Below are 14,727 nucleotides of genomic sequence, written 5' to 3'. Positions count from 1 at the left end.
CTAAAGAAAGCCTTGTGATTATCCTTAGTGTCCTGTGCAATTTTTCTCTCGAAGCTGGCCTTAGACAATTTTATGTGTGCCCGTAGTTTTTTGCTAATACTGATCAGTGATGCCTTCCCTTTTTGGGATTTTGCTCTATTATTTAGTAGCTTCCTCCTTCTATTGTATAGTTTGTTTATGGCTGGGGTCCACCAGACAGGATGTCTGCCTTTGGAGGATTGGGTCTTGGTTTTATTTGGGATCGCATGATACATGCATTCCTGAAGGTGTTCATAGAATGCGTTTATAAAGGATTCTGTGGTCTGGGCCGTATTTTCCACAGGCCCGGGGACTTTGAAGGATTCCACCTCAATTTTGAGGAGTGTGAAATTTGCTTTAGAGAAGTTTTTCACTGTGGTTTTCTGGGCAGGGGGTGGGGTCTGGATGTGAATATCCAGTGAGATTAGTTTATGATCTGATCTTACCAGTGAGGGATACACTTCTGGTCTGGAGCATAGAGTCCCCATGTTGGTGATGATCAGGTCCAGTATGTTTCCCCTTCTTGTGGGAGTGGTAACAAGTTGTTCCATAGCATTTGAGTTTATAAATTCTAGGAAACTTTGGGCTAGGGTGTTGGAGCTAGAGTAATGCTCCCAGTCTATGTTTGGGTAGTTGAAGTCGCCCAATATAATGGTGTTTGGAGAGACCTTCATATTTTCCAGTGTTCTCAGGAAGGCTGAGTGGGGTTCCTGGGTTTGGGAGGGTGGTCTGTAGCAGGCTATAAACTGGAAGGCAGTTTTACCCACTGTTAGTTGCACATGGATAGTCTCTGATGCTTCATGCTTTGCCACCAACCTGGAGGTGTGGGTATCTTTGATGAATATCGATACTCCCCCTCCTTTTGTGGTTCGGTCCAAGTTTTGGGGCTGAAAAGCATGGTATGAGGTATAACCTGGTAGTACTGGGGTGCTCTCCGGAGCCCTGAACCAGGTTTCTGTTACTGCACAGATATCGATGTTCTCCATGCTAAGGAGAGATTCAAGTGCGTGCATCTTGAGGTTTAGACTTCTGGCGTTGAGTAGCATTACTCTTAGTTTCTTATCCCTTATGATATCTATGGAGGTGGGTTTGTCTTTTGAGCCTTGCCTAAAAAAGGCACTATGGGGGTAGCAAGAGCCTTTGCCAATATCCGAAAGCCCAGGGGTGACAGGTGAGAGCCATCCCTAGTGAAGCATCGTGGCTTGCCGAGCATATCATCCCAAGCTGACAGGCATTGGATCCCCTTTGAATGACACCAGTACTTAAGCCAATTGTTGAAATTGATCATCTTGTCTTCATATTGTGGCATCATTCTTGGTGAGGGTAAGATGCTACTCAAGGTCTGGGTCATACCGGCCTGGGCTACATGCTCAGAAAGCTCCTTTATGTCTCTTTTCACGTAGTCCAGGGAGGTACATCTCAGGTCATTCACACCAGCATGGACAATGACTGAGTCATATTTGTACTTGCCTTGGAGTGACCTGAGTGCTTGTGTTATGTGGCGGATCCTAGCGCCCGACAGGCTGCTCACCGTGACCCTCTCCTTGTTCAGCCTGGTGAGCAGGACGTCAGTGTGCTTGACAATAGAGTCACCTATTACAAGTGTATCAGGTGTGTTGTTTAGTCTTAAGGGCTGTGACTGTTCGGCACACTGGCTTTGTGAGATATGTGTTGCACGTGTTTTGTTTTGGGGTAGCGGCTGCTTGGGTGTCTGCTTTGGAGGTCTCTGCTGCTTCAGCAGATCTTTATTTAGAGCCTCCGAGTATGTTTTTGTGTGATTATGTGTTTGGTTTGCTGCCGTGGTAGGTCTATGTGAGACTGGAATTGTAGTGAGTGTGGTTTCTTCTCCTCCTGACTGGTTATGCCAGTACTGAGTTGAGAGAGCTTAGCCTTCAGTTTGGCTATATGGTTGCATCTCTCACATGTGTTGGAATTTCTTGGGAGGAGGAGAGGGTTGTCTGTGTACATGAGGCAGTTGTAACATTGCCTCAAGATTCCCAGATTCACCAGCTGGACCAGAGAGGAGATTGACAACTGACCTTTGGACATGCTAGAATAATACTGGGAATTCCTTAATAATTGAAAACCAGGGCCAGTGGGGAGTGAGGGTGTAGTGCTTTTAATTTTTAGTGCTGATTTATATAATTGCTTTAGTGAGCAAGTGCCAGGTAACTTAAGTGCAATGTGTTACAGGTAACTTAAATGCAAAAATGACAAACAGTAACTTTCTTTCAAGGGAAACAAGGAAATAAGTACAGTAAGCAATGCAGATATTACTAGTGCTCCACAGAAGTGCTGAGAAGCCGCGTATTAGGTGGAATTAGCGTTCCAGGGAAATAACAAGCAAACAAACAACAAGCATATAAACAAAGCTAGATTCAGCAGGCCTGGATCTAGTCTATGCTACAGCAAACAAGGTGTACCAATTTCAGTAAGATACAGTTCAAATATTCAGGCACTATAAACCTTTAACCAGAAATTCCCAGCTCAGAAGGGCAGAGTCCAGCCTCTTCTCCCACAAGAGTGCAGACCACAAACCTTCTTAATGTAAAATAACTGGCCTGAAGCCCAAGTGCTTAAACCAGAACTAATACACTTTAAGAATAACAGACACTGGGCTCTCAATCAGCAGTTCCCAACTTAGAAGGATGAAAGCTACCTGTCCTGCCACCACAGTGCATGCCACAAACCTTCCTAATGTAAAACAACTGGTCTGAAGCCCAAGTGCTTAATCCAAAAGACTTAGAATGATAGCTACACTTTAATCAAGTTACTACCAAGCAGTAATAAATACAATTGAATACTTTAGAGAATGCCTGGATTAGTGCTCAAGTTACACAAACAAAGCTAGATCCAGCAGGCCCAAATCCAGCCTATGCCACAGCAAACAAGGCGCACCAACTTCAGTAAGAAGCAGTTCAGATATGCATGCACTATAAGCCTTCAACCAAAAATTCCCAGCTCAGAAGGGCAGAGTCCAGCCTCTCCTCCCACAAGAGTGCAGACCACAAATCCTCTTAATGTAAAATAACTGGCCTGAAAGCCCAAGTGCTTAAACCAGAATTACTACACTTTTAGAATAACAGACACTGAGCCCTCAATCAGCAGTTCCCAACCTAGAAGGATTTAAGCTACCTGTTCTGCCACTACAGTGCAGACCACAAACCCTCTCAGTGCAAAACAACTGGTCCGAAGCCCAAGTGTTTAAACCAAAAGGCTTAGAATGAGTTACACCAAGCAGTAATAAATACAACTGAGTACTTTTAAGATGATGCAAAAGTAAAAAAAAATAGGTAGAAACACAAGTACAGTAAAAGCAGATGAATTTTTTTTTTTCTGAACAAGTGCTGAGATCAAAGAAACAGATTTGAGTGCTGAAACTAGAAAACTGGCTAGTTAAAAGAAAAAAAAAACTAAGCTAGAAGGCTTCCCTCCAACACAGAAGGGCTTGGGGGCTCAGAAGCCTACAAATAGTCTATACCACTTAACAGGAAAGGCAGGAAACAAGCTTTTTTTTTTTTTTCTGTTTCCCAGATGCTCTCTTTGTACACAGTAGGAGTGCCTGAAATCAGAATATGATCTCACTGCACTCAGTTGAGTGAGCAAATGAGATGGGCCCAGAAGGAGTAAGTACCTTTATCTGCTCTTTTTTTTCAAAAAAATACAGTAGGAGTATCCAAACACAAATTTACAAGAGGGGCGGGCAGCTGAGGTTTTTAAGCAGAAAATATTTCACACTGTACCACTTAAATAGGCAAGGACAGGAAATCAAAGAATGTGACTACCCCCACACCTGTAATTACTAGCAAATAACAAAATTCAGCAAACACTGACTAACTTCCAGTTCAGTTAATATTCCTTCCACACAGTTAAAATCAATTTAAATACTGTATTTTTTAGAAAAAAGAGCAGATAAAGGTACTTAAATTCTCTTATACGTCCAGTTGAATGCAGCAAGTTCTTAGCCGGCCAAAGATGAGGTTTTTAAGCAGAAAATATTTCACACTGTACCACTTAAATAGGCAAGGACAGGAAATCAAAGAATGTGACTACCCCCACACCTGTAATTACTAGCAAATAACAAAATTCAGCAAATACTGACTAACTTCCAGTTCAGTTAATATTCCTTCCACACAGTTAAAATCAATTTAAATACTGTATTTTTGGAAAAAAAAAGAGCAGATAAAGGTACTTAAATTCTCTTATACGTCCAGTTGAATACAGCAAGTTCTTAGCCGGCCAAAGCTGAGGTTTTTAAGCAGAAAATATTTCACACTGTACCACTTAAATAGGCAAGGACAGGAAATCAAAGAATGTGACTACCCCCACACCTGTAATTACTAGCAAATAACAAAATTCAGCAAACACTGACTAACTTCCAGTTCAGTTAATATTCCTTCCACACAGTTAAAATCAATTTAAATACTGTATTTTTTTTTAAAAAAAAAGAGCTGGTAAGGGTACTTAAATTCTCTTATACGTCCAGTTGAATACAGCAAGTTCTTAGCCGGCCAATGCTGAGGTTTTTAAGCTTTTTTATTGTTTCACTGCATTTATGTACTGTTTTATACTGTTTTAACATTACTTAACTGTAAACTGCTTTTTCATACTGAGAGTTGTATTTACTGTTTGTGAGTGCTCTATCCGAGCTTTTCTGTGCACTTTTATCTGTTACAGTTAAAAGCATTCTTGAGTCTGCTCCTTGATCTGTTTAAAACTTTAATTTATTGGCTACAGCTAGGAACTGTAATAGTGTGCATTACTATAATTGCATTTTTTATTTAAATTACTAAATTATAAACTGCTTTTTCATACTGAGACTTGTATTTTCTCTTTGTGGGTGTTCTTTCTATGCTTTTAAAGTGAGGTTTCTGTGTCCTGCTCAGGTGGCATAATCTTGATAGAGGCCTGTTGTCTAGGCTGGCAGTTTTGTTTGAGTTTCCTGTGTTTCTGGCAGCCATTTTCTGCTGATTGTCTTCATTAATATTGAGAGTAACAAGGCCTCCTGACCTTCTGTAGTACAAGTGATTGGGTAATAGCAGGGGGTGAGTAGTAATCTGATCTTCCAACTCTTCCATTCTTACTGCTATATAAACCCTGTGTCTTATAAAGGTTCTGCTTGTATTGTCAGGCTCTGGATTGCATTGCATAAGTGGAAATTCCTTAAGATTCCAAGAGCAGGATAAGTTATTTCTTACACTTATTTCACTGAACTGCACTTCTTAAACACTTATAATTGTGCTATACAGTTGATCTACTACATGTTTGCACTGTTATAAACCTTCTTTTATTGTTTCACTGCATTCATTTACTGTTTTATACTGTTTTAACATTACTTAACTGTAAACTGCTTTTTCATACTGAGAGTTGTATTTTTTGTTTGTGAGTGCTCTATCTGAGCTTTTCTGTGCATTTTTGTCTGTTTACAGTTAAAAGCATTCTCGAGTCTGCTCCTTGATCTGTTTAAAACTTTCATTTAGTGGCTACAGCTAGGAACTGTAAATTTTCCAACCCACTGTCCCTAGTGTTGTGTGTTCTTATACTTGGTGACTTTGCAGTTGCCTGCCCATACTGTATATTAGATCTTTGACACTCCTCCCAGTCTAGTGTCATTAGTTCACTCAATCTAATAGAGATCATTTGTGAAGGGCAACCCACTCAGATTCTTAACGTTGAATTAACTTCTGTTCCAGCTTTCTCCATTTCCACTTTACTGGGAAAAAAATTCTAAGCTTGCTTCCCCTCTTTCCTGTGGCAGGTCAGATACAGATTTCCTGTGTCCAGGACTGTTTGTGAGCTCCTAAGCCCCCCCCCCACTTAACTGGGGTTAAACTATTCCTGGCGCCATAAAGTCTGTTCTTCAAAATTTCCTTTGCAACTAGCCAGCTTTTTAGTTTTAGCACTCATCTGTTTCTTTGATCTCAGCACTTGTTCAGAACTCATTGTAAGCACTAAATAAGTTACAAATTACTACAGCACTCAACTTTCCTCACTTGTCTAGAGGAAAACAGTTTTTAGTACTTAATAAATAAGCACCTATTAAGACATGTCTAAAGGTCAGCTCCCGGTGTTTTCTCCTGTCTCCCTGATGAATCTGGGCATCCTGGGACAATGCAGCAATTGCCTCATGTACACAGACAGCCCTCTCCTCCTACCACCCAACACTACGACCTGTGAGAGATGCACTTATATAGCCAAACTGGAAGCAAAGCTCTCTTCACCAAAGACTGGCCTAGACAGTCAAGAGGAGAAGGTAAACACTTGCACCGCACCACACTCATCACATAGTCCCTCAAAACCTACACCACCAAAACACACACACAGAAGCACAAAACACACACCTACATTCGTGGAGGCTCTCAGTACAAATCTGCCCAAACAACAGAGACCTCCAAAGCAAAAATGCAAGCAACCTTCACCCCCCCAACACAACCCAAATGACACATAGCCCACATACTCAGTGTGCCACTTAACTACAGCCCATAAGGCATAACGTACCCAACACTCTAGTCATAGGTGACTCTATAGTCAGGCACACTGATGTTCCACTTACCAGGCTAAACAAGGAAAAAGTTACTGTCAGCTGCCTGTCAGGTGCCAGGATCCACCACATAACACATGCACTCAGGTCACTCCACAACAAGTACAAATATGACTTTGTCATTGTCCATGTTGGTGTGAATGACCTGGACTACATGAAAAGAGAAAAGGAGGAGCTCTCCAATCTTGTAGCCCAGGCCGGTATGACCCTAGCCCTGAGTAGCATCCTGCCATCACCCAGAATGACACCGCAGTACAAGGACAGAATGATTGACTTTAACAAATGGCTAAGCTTCTGGTGTCATTCTAAGGGAATCCAGTATCTGTCTGCCTGGGATGACATGATCGACAGACCAGGCTGCTTTGCCAGAGATGGCCTGCACCTGTTGCCGTTGGGATTCCGGATACTGGCAAAGGCTCTTGCCACCCCTATAGTGCCTTTTTTAGACAAGGTTCAAATGACAAATTCACCATTGTAACAGGTACAAGCAAGCAAAATCTGAGGGTAATGCTACTCAATGCTAGAAGTCTAAACCTCAAAATGCACTCACTTGAGGCACTCCTTAAAATGGAGAACATTGACATCTGTGCAGTGACAGAGACCTGGTTAAAAGCTCCAGAGAGCACCCCTGCATTACCAGGCTATAATTCATACCACACTTTTCGGTCACCAAACCCGGACCAAAACATTAAAGGTGGAGGCATGTCCATATTCATTAAGGATATCCACACCTCCAAGCTAGTTGCTCAGCATAATGCATCTGAGATTATCCAAGTTCAACTAACTCTGGGCAAAACTGCAATCCAGATTGTAGCTTGCTACAGACCCCCTACCATGCCCCAGGATTCCCACTCCTATTTTCTTGATACACTGGAAAATATTAAGGTACAACCCAACACTCTAATAATGGGTGATTTCAACTACCCTACCATTAACTGGGAAAACTACTCATGTACCAACTCTTTTGCTCAATGTTTTCTGGAAATCATCAATTCCAATGCCTTGGATCAACTTATCCACACCCCCACCAGGGGCAGCAATATCCTAGACCTGGTCATCACCAACATGGGTGACCGGTGTTCCACACCAGAGGTCAGCTCCTCGTTGGTCAGATCCGACCACAAGCTAATCACCCTAGACATCCACATCCCACTCCCACCCCCCATTAGGAAAACAACCGTAAAAAAAATTCTCCAAAGCCAACTTCATGCTCCTTAAGACAGAAGTGGCAAACTTCACGACACCCATGTAGATGGACAATAGAGGTACGACTGCTGAATCCTACATAAATGAACTTTATAAGCACTTACACGAGTGCATGGATCGTGCTATCCCTAACAGAACCAAGATGCTATCCTCCAAAAAAGGAAGCCAATCTGGTGGTCTTCTGCCATAAACAAACTCTACAACAGAAGAAAGAAACTGTTGCAAAAAAAGAGTAAAATCCCACAATTGGAGGAACTCCTTGGTCAGCCTCAGTAAGAAGCTGAGATCATTCATAAAATCCTCCAAAGCTAGTTATGAAAACAAAATTGCCACTGATTCTAAAGACAACCACAAATCATTCTATAGCTATGTCAAAAATCTCAATGGCATCACTCAGATCTGCTCTGAGTTACAGCACAATGACACTAAATATACAGAACCAACTGATATTGCCAACAACCTGGCAGATAGGTTAAGTGCCAACTTTACCGCCTCTCACCCCCTAAAGGGCCCATCTTTATACTAGAAGAATGTAAAGTTCCTGTAATCATGGTTGCACAGGTAAAAACCTCACTCTCCAAAGCCAAGAGCACAGCATCCATGGGACCTGACAATGACAACATCCCAGGCTGCATTCTACATGAACTACAGAATGAACTGGCACCCCACCTAAGTAACATGTTCAATCATAGCCTCACCTCAGGCTTTGTGCCCATTGAATGGCACACCACGACAGTAATCCCACTCCACAAAGGGGGGCCAGAACAGAACCCAGGAAGTACTGCCCCATTAGCCTGACGAGCCTCGTCTGCAAGGCCATGGAACGTATCATCATGGAACTCATAAACAAAGACATTGGAGATCTCCAAACTCTGGACCCCACACAGTTTGGGTTTGTAAAAGGCAGATCATGTCTCCTAAACCTGATAGACTTCTTTGAAGTAGTCACCAAAGCCATAGATGAGGGTAAGGTGGTTCACACAGCCTAGCTAGATCTCGCCAAGGCGCTCAACACCATCCCCCACTCTGGAATTATAGATAAACTCAATAAACTAGGTATAAATCCCTATGTCACAAGATGTGTTGCCAACTGGCTTACTGACAGAACCCACACCGTGAAAGTAGCAGACTCCAAATCAGACTTCAGACCAGTGACAAGTGGAGTACCACATGGTGCAGTCCTGAGTCCTCTGCTGTTTGGTATCTACTTCTCTGAAGTACAGGCTAACACAGAAGGTCTTTGGCTAACTAAATTCACAGAAAGCTGCAAACTAGGAGCCATAATCGAAACTCCTAACCATGTGGACATCCTACAAAAGGGCCTCACTGAGACAGATGCCTGGTGTCAATGACATGGTCTCAAGCTCAATGCCAAAAAGTGCATTGTCATCCCCTTTGGAAAAACTCTGTACCCATGAACTACCACATAGGCGGTAGTCTACTTAACACCAAAAATGTGATAAGGGACCTTGGGACACAGGTGGACAGTAGTCTCTCCTTTGATAATCACATCGCCATAGTGGTCAGGAAATCCTTCTACATGGCACACCTCATCACAAAAGGTTTCTCATCCAGAAAAAAAGAGGTCATTGCTCCCCTCTGCTCATCACTCATTAGACCCATTATAGAGTACAATGCCCCTTTTAGTATGTACCTCACAAGACATCTACAACAACTGGAAAGGCTGCAAAAATACCTCGCAAAGAGGATTACTGGCCTCAAACAGATGCCTTACACAGACCATCACAAAAAACTCCAGCTTTGCTCCATCGCATATCGCCTACTCAGAGGCAATCTCTGCCTAACATACAAAGCTATGTCAAACCGAGAGCTGTTGGACATGCTCTACTTAAAGAAATTCCAATCCCTCTGAGCTACATGCTCTAGGGACCTAAACCTTGTCACCACAATAAACAGAACATGCTGGAGGGATAGATTCCTGTCCCAGAGACTTCCCTTACTCTGGAACAGACTACCTATCTATGTCAAACAGAGCTCCTCATTAACACTCTTCAAGAAAAATCTTGATGATTGGATGGGTAATAGGAAATTCACCCCAGGGGTCACTTCTGTGGTTCTGCTTGACAGGGGCACAGGAAAATAATTTTCTTGGGTGGCGAAAGCCAGGGTACCTTTTTGGCTAGGCTTGTATAGGCCCTAGGGCCAATAGCCTAGTACCTACCTATGAACCTATATACACAAAGATATTCATTTAGTGCACAGGATGAACACACTATCATGATGTGTACACAAAGATGTTCATTTAATGCACAGGTGAACACACTATCATGATGTATGCACAAAGATATTCATTTAGTGCACAGGATAAACACACTATCATGACATATACACAAAGATATTCAGTTAGTGCACAGGATAAACACACTATCATGACATATACACAAAGATATTCATTTAGTGCACAGGATAAACACACTATCATGACATATACACAAAGATATTCAGTTAGTGCACAGGATGAACACACTATCATGACGTTTACACAAAGATATTCATTTACTGCACAGGATAAACACACAATCATGACATATACACAGAGATATTCATTTAGTCACAGGATAACCACACTATTGTGACACAGAGATATCCATTTAGTCACAGGATAAACACACAATCATGACATATACGCAGAGATATTAATTTAGCCACAGGATAAACACACTATCGTGACACAGAGATATTCATTTAGTCACAAGATAAGCACACTATTATGACATATGCACAGAGATATTCATTTATTCACAGGATAAACACACTATCATGACATACACACAGATGTTCATTTAGTGCACAGGATAAACACACTATCATGACATATACACAAAGATATTCATTTAGTGCACAGGATGAACACACTATTATGACGTATACACAAAGATATTCATTTAGTACACAGGAGAAACACACTATCATGACTTATACACAAAGATATTCAGTTAGTGCACAGGATAAACACACTATCATGACATATACACAAATATATTCATTTAGTGCACAGGATAAACACACTATCATGACGTATACACAAAGATATTCATTTAGTGCACAGGATGAACACACTATCATGACGTATACACAAAGATATTCATTTAGTGCACAGGATAAACACACAATCATGACATATACACAGAGATATTCATTTAGTCACAGGATACACATACTATCATGACACAGAGATATTCATTTAGTCACAGGATAAACACACAATCATGACATATACACAGAGATATTAATTTAGTCACAGGATAAACACACTATCATGACACAGAGATATTCATTTAGTCATAGGATAAGCACACTATTATGACATATGCACAGAGATATTCATTTATTCACAGGATAAACACACTACCATGACATACACACAGATGTTCATTTAGTGCACAGGATGAACACACTACCATGATGTATACACAAAGATGTTCATTTAGTGTACAGGATAAACACACTATCATGACATATACACGGACATATTCATTTAGTACACAGGATAAACATACTATCGTGATGTATACACAAAGATATTCATTTAATGCACAGGATAAACACACAATCATGACATATACGCAGATATTCATTTAGTTACAGGATGAACACACTATCATGGCATATGCACAGAGATATTAATTTATTCACAGGATAAACACACTGTCATGACATACACACATGTTCATTTAGTGCTCAGGATAAACACACTATCATGACATATGCACATAGATATTCGTTTAGTGGACAGGATAAACACATTATTATGACATATACTTAAAGATATTCAATTAGTGCACAGGATAAACAAACTATTATGACATATACACAAAGATATTCATTTAGTACACAGGATAAACACACTATCATGATGTATGCACACAGATGTTCATTTAGTGCACAGGATAAATACATTATCATGACATAGACACAAAGATATTCATTTAGTGCACAGGATAAACAATATTGTAACATATACATTTTTATGTTTTTCATTTGAATTTGTTACATGGGGTAGAGTACCGATCAAAAAAAGGATATTTTTTCAGGCTTATTCAAGGATTGCAGAACTGACAAGTACATCCAATAACAAATGCAACAGATATCCATTCATTATGTATTACAGGTCATACCCAGGGTGGTAGTGGGGATAAGCTTCAGCTACCTATTAAATTCTCTCATGGCATGCATCTCTAATAGCCTCTGATAACCCAAGTCCAGCTCCTGGCCTTCATGTGTGGCTTAGTTTCTAAGTCCAGCAAAACCATTTGTACTGACAAGAGAAGGGGCAAAGGTGGGTGACTGGCACCTTAAAACCAATTGCTTCAGGCAGGTGAGGCTCATCAGCCTGGAAAAGCAACCCACCTAGGAGAAGGCAAACTCTGATTTAAACCCCGATGCCTTGCAGTAATACCCAGTCATGGTGAAGGCTTCAGGAGTAAACTCTGAGGAAAGGTCTGGATTGAAACCCAAAGGAAGTCTGAGGTTGTAATACAAAAAAAAAAAATCTTCAGACAACTTTTCTCTCCTTTTTTTTTTTGTATTGTGACTTTGCCAGGTTTCTGGTTTTTGAGTTAGAGGCTTGTACTCAAACTCACTCTGGCAGCTCTTGTGATGACACTGATGCAAAGCTGTACTGGCCTTTCCTTTCCCCTTGGATTATATCGGTGACATAGAAAAGGGAACATGCTGCTGGGCATCCGCTGTTTCCTCAAATTCACTTTCCCAGGCCTGCACCCTCAAGAGGACACTCCAGCTTCGCTCTGTGAGTGGTGACACAGCACAAGAAGCATCAGTTACTGGTAATAAGCCACAGCACTGAACTGGCATGGAGTGAGGCACCAGTAGTTGCTTCTGATGGTGGGAGATATCCTTTGATCTCATTGAGCAGCTACCACCCACTTTAAGCTGGGCAGCTGCCAGCAAAATAGGTCTTGCCTCACCACAGTCTACTTGCTTCAGTGGATATGTGGGGCTTAGGGAACCTCCAACAGGTGGATTGTTAAACATACACCTGGAAAAATGAATGCAGATAGAATATTTTAAGTTTTATTTTTATGGAAAAATATACAAGTATAGAGCATACTGGTAAAAGACATGAAGGCTCCAAAGAACTAAAAATGCTGGTTATTTATCTTTGTAATAGTAAATCACAGTCTGTGTTGCTCTTTAATAATTTATTTGATATATACAGTTAGGAAACATTTTTTTTTCTTAATAAATAGGTCTAAAAATGAAACAACTGTTCTACTTATTTATATTAATAAAGACTTATAAGATACAACTATACTTTTAGATAATTATTATTAGAGTTATATATAATTGGAGTAGAGTGGTTTAGGGGTATCTTTCTTCTCACTCTTTGTCAGAATATTGGATGAGTTGGTTTGTTAGGATGGTTAGACTATTCAAGCATGGAGTGTTAGTCTCCATGTGGGGTATGAGCATTTTTAGAAGTAATTGTTTTATGACAATCTTACTTATTGCCTTTTTATGACTGTCCACAAATGTAATGATTTTGTTCCTAGATCTACTCTCAGAATTTACTATTTGTACGAGCATTAATAAGCAGTTCTTTATAAACAGAGCAACATTACCTATGAGAAATAAGTATATACGTCTTATCAATGGGGCAAATGATATTTATTAACTGTATTACTATAAATGTTAATGGATTAAACAGTAGAAGCAAGAGAGGTAACTTAAATAGATATCTAAAACTGCTTAATTCTCCAGTTATCTTTCTACAGGAAACAGACTTATTATCAGAAGATATGAACAGACTTAACACTAAGAGATACACTATACTATCTAGTTCACAAAATAATCAGAAAAAAGGGGAGTAGCTATTTTATGGAAGAATTGTTTACCTATACCTGAAGTTTGGGAACATATCAAGATGATAAAGGTATGTTTTGTACTGCTACTATAAAATACAATAAGAGGATATTAACTTGTGTTAATGTGTACTGAATTCCAGGAATAGGAGTCAAGACATCAGATAAACATTTAGAGCAAGTAATTCAGTATTCAAAAGGCACTATCATTTTGGCAGGAGACTTTAACTGTATATTCTCACTAGGTGATACTGCTACAAACAGTAAAAGGAAAATTAAGCCCTCTGCAAAAATATTAATGAAATTTACTGAATTATTTCATCTTAGAGATATAAAAGAATTTTCAGAGCCAAATTCATTAATCTTTATGCATAATTATCATAGGCATGGAACACAATCCAGAATAGATAGCGTTTATATCTCTAATGAACTAGTAGATAAGCTGGGTAAAGTTAAGACTGTAACTTGCCCATTTTCAGATCATAATTCAATCAGTTTTTAATTGTCTTTGAACTCTAATAATAATGTTAAAATAAAAAGAATATTAGCATATGTAACAGGTTTACAAGGTTTAAAGACTATTTTGTTAAAGAAATTTCCTCCTTTATAGAAATTAACAATACGGTGGATACTTATTTATTTTTTTATTTTTATTTTACATTTGTTTACCGGGGAGGTCTGACTACGCTAGTAGCCCATTTTCAGCATAGGCCTGAGGAGAAAAGCTCCAAAAAAGAAAAAAATGAAAATGTAATAGATTCTGACAGTATAAACCTTACATAAGCATAATAAGTTTCATGCGTAGTTATACATACAATTTAAAAGGGAAACAATAAAGAGCAAAATATTGTACTTGATTATGCATAGGTTAGAAATAGCATCATAAGTTATTTGCTTCGGTGGATTAATAGTGAAATTGACTATTAATAATAACAGTACGTTTATATGTGGTACAATTATGTATGATTTCAAAAATGTTAGGCTCAAGAAAGGAAGAAATACATTCCACGGTCCCATCAGCCAGACATGTAGTTAGGAGTAGTAAGACATTAGATTAGGATTTTGGTGGAGTCACAGAGGAAGTTGCTTGTATGCACTGATGAGAGAAGTGGGCAAGAT

The 14,727-nt window shown here is 39.8% G+C and overlaps 1 protein-coding gene across 3 annotated transcripts in view; it reads right to left on the bottom strand.

The window, feature by feature from the left end:
* Window positions 1-14,727, bottom strand: part of SLC38A11 (solute carrier family 38 member 11) — a 564,244-nt gene that overhangs the window by 527,313 nt on the left and 22,204 nt on the right. The gene's annotated exons all lie outside the window — the stretch shown is intronic.

This window comes from Protopterus annectens, chromosome 6.part0, assembly GCF_019279795.1.
Source record: "Protopterus annectens isolate FY-2018-M chromosome 6.part0, PAN1.0, whole genome shotgun sequence".
NCBI classification, from domain to species: domain Eukaryota; kingdom Metazoa; phylum Chordata; order Ceratodontiformes; family Protopteridae; genus Protopterus; species Protopterus annectens.
The sequence above is the reverse complement of the archived record's forward strand: the minus strand, read 5'-3'. Positions and strand labels throughout refer to the sequence as shown.